This window comes from Chrysochloris asiatica, unplaced genomic scaffold, assembly GCF_000296735.1.
Source record: "Chrysochloris asiatica unplaced genomic scaffold, ChrAsi1.0 scaffold00167, whole genome shotgun sequence".
NCBI lineage: Eukaryota > Metazoa > Chordata > Mammalia > Afrosoricida > Chrysochloridae > Chrysochloris > Chrysochloris asiatica.
The window spans coordinates 4,578,081-4,585,029 of NW_006408685.1; positions in this window are offsets into that span (position 1 = coordinate 4,578,081).

The window sequence follows — 6,949 nt, forward strand, 5'->3', positions numbered from 1 at the left end:
ACATAGAGAAATAGAAGCAGAAGCTGAAGAGACAAGGTTCTTCCTCTAGAGTTGACAGAGATAGAAAGCCTTTTTTGTAAGCTGGCACCTGGAATTTGGACTTCTCTCCTCCTAAACTGTGCTTAGATGATGGTAAAGAACATTGAAATTGTGATGGACTGCCAGAAAAAAACCCACAAATCTGTTTTGGACGAAGTACAGCCCAAAGACTTCATAGAAGCAATGATAGTAAGACTTTGCTTTAATCACTTTGGTCATGTTATCAGGAGGAAACAGTCCCAGGAGAAGGACATCATGTTTGGCAAAGTAGAGGGTTAGTGAAAAAAGAAAAGAAAGGAAATACCCTCATTGAGATTGACTGACACAGTGGCTACAACAATGGGATGAAACATGACAATAATTGTGAAGGTGGTATGGGACCAGTGTTTCATTCTATTGTACATAGAGTCATTATGAGTTGAAGCCTACTCAACGGCACCTAGTAACAAAAACAAACTGTGAAAATATAGATTTCTTTTTGTTAAAGCCACCCACATATGGCATTTATGTTATAAGGACACTAGATAACTGAGACAGAATTTGGTACTGGAAGTGAGGGTACTGTTCTAGCAGATACATAAAATGTGGAAATGGTTTTGAAATTGGGTAATAAATGGAGGCAGGAAGAGTTTTAAGATGCCAATAGTAAAAGTTTAGATAGTGCTAAAGAGACTATTGGTAGAAATATGGGCATCAAAGGCAATTTTGGTGAAAACTCAGAAGAAAGTGAGGAAAGCTATAAAGAAAGTCTTTATCATCTCAGAGAATATATGGTGTCAGCAATAAATGATGCTAGAAATGTGAATGCTAAATGTGCTTCTGGTGACAGTTTAAAATAAAACGACAAAAGTAACTAGATGATGAAGGAAGGAAATGCTTTTTATGCAGTGGCAAAAGAACTTTTCAATTATGTTCAAATGTTTGCTGGAAGGTAGAACTTTAGGTGATGAGCTTGTATATCTGGCTGCATGTTTTTTCCTTGCCTGTTATAGTAAAATGTGAAAAGAGATGGATTTTGTATTTGAGCCAAAATGTCAGTCTGGTTGAAATTAAAATTGAAGTGATTTTATTTAGAGGCAAAGCAATTTGTAAATTGGGAATCACAAGTTCCAGAAGATTCTGAACCAAGTGATTCAAGGAGGATACAATTTAGGAAGTTTTCAAAAGAAAATACAAAGAACTTCAATTAAAATTCAGTAATTGATTGGCATTTAGGTAATAGTTACACAATTAGATGAGGGTGTATCTAATTGGCAAGGAATTCAATAAAAATCCATTGATTGGCTGACATTTAGGTTGTTGTTGTTAAGTGCCATCGAGTCAGTTCTGACTCATAGCGACCATGAACAGGGTTTCTGAGGCTGTAAATCTTCATGGGAGCAGAAAGCCTCATCTTTCTCTCGCGGAGCAGCTGGTAGTTTTGAACTGCTGACCTTGCGGTTCACAGTCTGATTCATAACGACTTCGCTACCAGAACAAATATGGTGTATCTCTTCTTGAAACAATCATAGAGGACACGTATAATTCTAATGTTTTCTTGAGTAAGCATCAGTTCTGAGAATGTTTTAGACCTAGCATCCTGAATAGGGTTTAGCAAGAAAAATCCTTAAGCAAACAAAATCACATTCTTCTCTAAAAACACTTTACCAAGAGATTTTTTTCATTCCTGATGCACAAGTTACTTTTAATCAAAAATTGACTTTTGGCCACAGACCTTAGCATAGACACTATCTCATGCTGGGAGCCAATTTAGGGTACTCTTACTCAATAGGTACTTTTGACCAGTAATATCATTAGAAACAGATTCCTTGATCACATCTTAAATCTTGTGTCTTGCTGGGCTTGGAGTTTCTTCTTCACAATAAGTTGATTTTCAGTTGGTTTTCACAAAGGAGTAACCTGTCTTTGGTAAGGTCTTTTCTTGTTGGACAACCAAAACCTATATGGTTTTCAGCTAACATATTACTTAAAGATTTTGTTTTTGTTTTGTTTTTTTCAAGTCTGAGGATTAAAGTATTATTTATAAACAGCAAAATCCTACCTTTCTGTTGTGTGTAGTCTATTAGTAATGACAAAAGTGTCTACCTCTGCATTCATTACCTGAAATATTCCCATGCTGTCCCTTTTTAATCACCACTACTGCCACCTCTGGAGTCCTGATGTGGTGCTGTGGGTTAATACGTCAGACTGCAAAGTCATTTGAACTGCAAGGTGAGTAGTTCAAGCTCACCAGCTTCTCCTTGGAAACCCTATGCAGGGTCACTATGGGTCAGAATCGACTCGACTGCACTTAACAACAAACAACAATTGCCACCTCTAACCACTCAAAACAATTTCAAAACAATTTTTACAGCTTTCTGTTTTCTAGAATGCAATATGTATTTAGTAAAATACACTTAAGTTTCATCCATGCTGTTATATAGGAGCACAGTGGTGCCATATGAAAACCATGACTCTTGGAGTCTGAATGCTCCTTAAAAGGGAAGACGGAGAGACTTCATCTCATGTATTCTGAACCCTCACATTGTCCGAATGGATTAGTCCCTGGATAAGAACACCATGCTTGGTAAAGTTGATGGTCAATGAAAAAAAAAAAGCAAGACCCCCAGTGAGATGGGTTGACACAGTGGCTGCAACAAGGGGCTCAAATATAGCAATTGTGAGGATGCCTCTCAGCCTGGCAATGTTTTGTTCTGAGTTGGTGTGGACTAAACTGCATCTAACAATAACAACGTGGTATATGTATATTTAATGTGGTATATGTATATTTAACTTTATAAGAAGCTATAAACTGTCTTCCAAAGTGGCTGTACTCATTTTGCTTTCTATTATTATTTAGGTGTTGGCAGCTAACTGCAAGGTCGGCAATTCAAATCCACCATCTGATCCTTAGGAGTAATATGAGACTATATGTTCCTGTAAAGATTGATAGTTTCTGAAACCCTTTATGAGACTTGGAATCAACTTGATGGCAGTACATAATAGGTATGTAATAGCATCTTACTGCTCTAAGGAGTGCTGGTAGGATAGTGGTTATGAATTGGGCTTCGAGCCGCAAGGACAGCAGCTTGAAACTACCAGCTGTTCCACGGGAGAAAGATGAGGCTTTGTGCTCCCGTAAAGATTTACAGCCTCAGAAACCCTGGACAGGGTCTCTACGAGTCTGAACTGACTCCATGGCACATAACAACAACAACAACAACAAATGACTAATGATGCTAAGCATTGTCTCATATGCCATCATAGTGAATTATTTATTCACAATTTTTCCAATTAAAATAAATGTTTTGTGAGTGGTGGGGCTTGATGGTGGCTACAGTGGATGGAGGTGCAGTGTAGTTCACTGTTAGCCATACCACAGAATACAAGGCAAAACAGATCCAGGGCAGAGCTCCAAAACTCAGAACCACATAGCTAGGAATATTTTAAAAGTTTGAAGGACTATAGCTAGTGGAACTTGAAGCCTCAGTAAGAAATCATGTACTTGTGAATGTGCCAGGCTCAGAGGCCCAGAGCCAACATCTTGTATGAGACCAAATGGCAAGACCAAGTGGGGGAGCAAAAACACCATGGAAAAACACTGCAGGAACCTTGGAGCAAAGGTGGGCAATACACTTTGTCAATTTTGCTTTGTTCTGATTTTCTTTCTTTCTTTCTTTTTTTTTTTTTTTTTTTTTTTTTTTTTTTTTTTTTTTTGTATCTGGTCATTGGCACCCCCTTTGTTTGTTCACCTCCATTCTGGTGATTAAAGGGGGAGCCTGAGCAAGTGGAAACTCCCCCACCTTCACCACTGGTGGGTACTCCTGCCACGCATGCGTACAGATACTCAGCCCAAGAACAGGCCCTGAACATTAGTCTTTTTTTAGAGATGTAAAGAGAGTTTAAAAATGAAATGGGCTGAAAATTAAATTAAAGCCTCAGGTGTAGTATAACAAACCAAAAGTGGCATCTTGAAATCTCCCAGGCAGCTTTGAAAGCAAGCAGCTGAAGAGAGGACATTAAAGTCATACCCATATTAGGCTACAGATTTTTTCTTTTTTTTCTCTTCTCTCCCTCCACTCCCTTTTCTGTGATTATAGACTACAGTATTCAGTCTAATTTTTTTTTGTTGTTGTTGTTTTGCTTTTTTTCACTGGTTATGTTTTGCTGTTTTATGCACCCCCTTCTACATTTGGGGGATGCTTTCTCTCCCTATATTACACAAGAAGAGCCAGCAACTGCTGCCATATAGCCAAGCTACAATCACATTCTAAAAAACACCAAAACCTAGGCAAGAACCAATACCAACTGCCATATACCAGGGAAACAGACAACACTTGTGAAAGTTACTCTGAGTTAAGAAATAAGAATAGTGAAAAGGGAAGCCCACATCGTGATCACATCTTTGTGGAAGCAATCAGAAAGCATAAAAAATAACAAAACACATACTCAATTAAGTACTAAGGCCACACATAAACACTAAAAATGTCCAAGAAACAAAAGCAGATGACCATATCAGCACATGTCCAGAAAAAAGATAAAATGTCTGAGACAAATGACCTAGAGGTAGACCTGGCATCCATTCTGGAAGGAGGGCAGGCCTCGGAAATGCCTGAGAAGGAATTCAGAAAAATGATTATAAAATGTTTCAAAACACTTTACAATGTAGTTGAGAAAAATAAGGAAGAAGTCAGGAAAGCACTACAGGAACAATCAAATAAGATAGATACAGCATTGGAAACAATTCAAAACCTACAAAAAGAGGTCCAAATGATCAATAACAAAGTATCAGAAATAGACAATTCTTTGAAAGGGGAAAGGAATAGAATAGAAGAGATGGAAGGCAGAACCAGTGAGCTGGAAGACAAATCTCTCAATACCACTAAGATAGAAGAGCAAACACAAAAAAGGATTAAAAAAAATCTGAAGAAGGTCTAAGATTCATGTTGTACAATGTGAAGAGGAATAAGTTAAGAATTATCAGCATTCCAGAACAAGAAGAATCGCACAAGTCCACAGAGGAAATACTTGAAGAACTGCTGGAAGAAAATATCTCTAACATCCTGAAAAGTGAAAAGATAAACATTCAAGAAGTTCAATGAACATCAAGAAGGATAGACCCCAAAAGAAAATCACCAAACATAATTATCAAGCTCTCCAAAATCAAAGATAAGGAGACACTCCTGAAAGCAGCTAGGGAAAACAGATGTGTTACATACAAAGGCAAACAAGTCAGATTAAGCTCAGATCTCTCAGCAGAAACCATGCAAGCAAGAAGGCAATGGGGAGACATATATAAAACCCTGAAAGAAAAAACACTGCCAACCAAGAATCCTTTATCCAACAAAGCTATCAAATATGACAGTGTAATCCAAACATTCCAACTTAAACAGAAGCTAAGGGATTTTGCCAAAGCCAACCCTGTGCTATGAAACATCGTAAAGGTAGTTCTGTGGACTAAGAACCAACAAGAACAGAAAACAACAAGAGATTGACATACGTGGCAGAAGCTCCCAGAATTAAATTGACAGAAGGAAGAGTCGAGAATAGAACAAAATGATAAGAACAAACTCAGGGAATCTGGGAAGTCAGTCTATGATCAAAACAAGAACAATGTAAAAGAAGTAAACACATAGGAACAGAGATCCAGAAGGTGAGAAGGTCAGGTAGATTACAGGTTAAAATAGACTGCACTAAATGGAGAGAAAAGTTAATGGACTATAAGGCAACCTCAAAGAAAATTAACACTTCACAACAAACCAAGAGAATGAAAATCCAAGAAGAACATCAAAACATTAAAACTCACAAGAAAGAACACAAAAAGCATGAACTCAATAAAGGAAAACACACAGAACAAAGAAAGCAGCAACACCACACAAAAAAACAAAAAAACAAAAACATAACAGCAGCAATTAATCAATGCCTATTGATAATTACACTGAAAGTAAATGGATTAAATGCACCTGTTAAGAGATGGAGGGTCACAGAATGGATAAGAAAACAAGATCCTTCAATGTGCTGTCTGCAAGAGACACATCTCACACACAGAGACAAAAACAGATTAAAAGTAAAAGGACGGAAAAAAATATACCAAGCTAATTGCAATAAAAAATGAACAGGAGTGGTAGTACTAATCTGATAAAATAAACTTTAAGGCAAAAGCCAGCATAATAGATAAAAATGGACATTATCTCATGATTAAAGGGACACTTGAACAAGATGAAACGACCATAATAAATATCTATGCTCCCAATTAAAGAGTTCCAAAATATATACAGAAAACTCTAATAGATTTGAAGAAAGAAATACATGAATCTACAATAATAGTGGTTGGTTTTAATACACTGCTTTCAAAAATGGATAGAACAACCAGAAAGAAACTTGACAAAGACACAGAAGAACTAAATAACTCAATCAGCCAACTGGACCTCATAGATGTGTACAGAGCATTCAACCCAACAACTGCACAATACACATTCTTTTCCAGTACACAAAGAACATTCTCCATAATAGACTATGTTTTAGGCCACAAAACAAATCTCCATAAATTTATGAATATCAAAATACTGCAAAGCATCTTCTCAGACCATAATGCTATCAAATTAGAAATCAACAATAGGAAGACCAAGGAAATCAAGTCAAATATATGGAAACTGAATAACACCCTGCTGAAAAGTGATTGGGTGGTAGAAGAAATTAAATGTGAATTCACAAAATTCCTGAAAACAAATGAGAACGAAAACACAACATACAAAAATATTGGGACACAGCGAAAGCGGTGCTGAGAGGACAATTTATTGCAATAAACGCACACATCCAAAAAGAAGAAAGAACCAAAATCAACACATTAACACAGCATCTACAACAATTAGAAACAGACCAACAGGAAATATTCAACCACCAAAAGAAAAGAATTAATAAAAATTAGAGC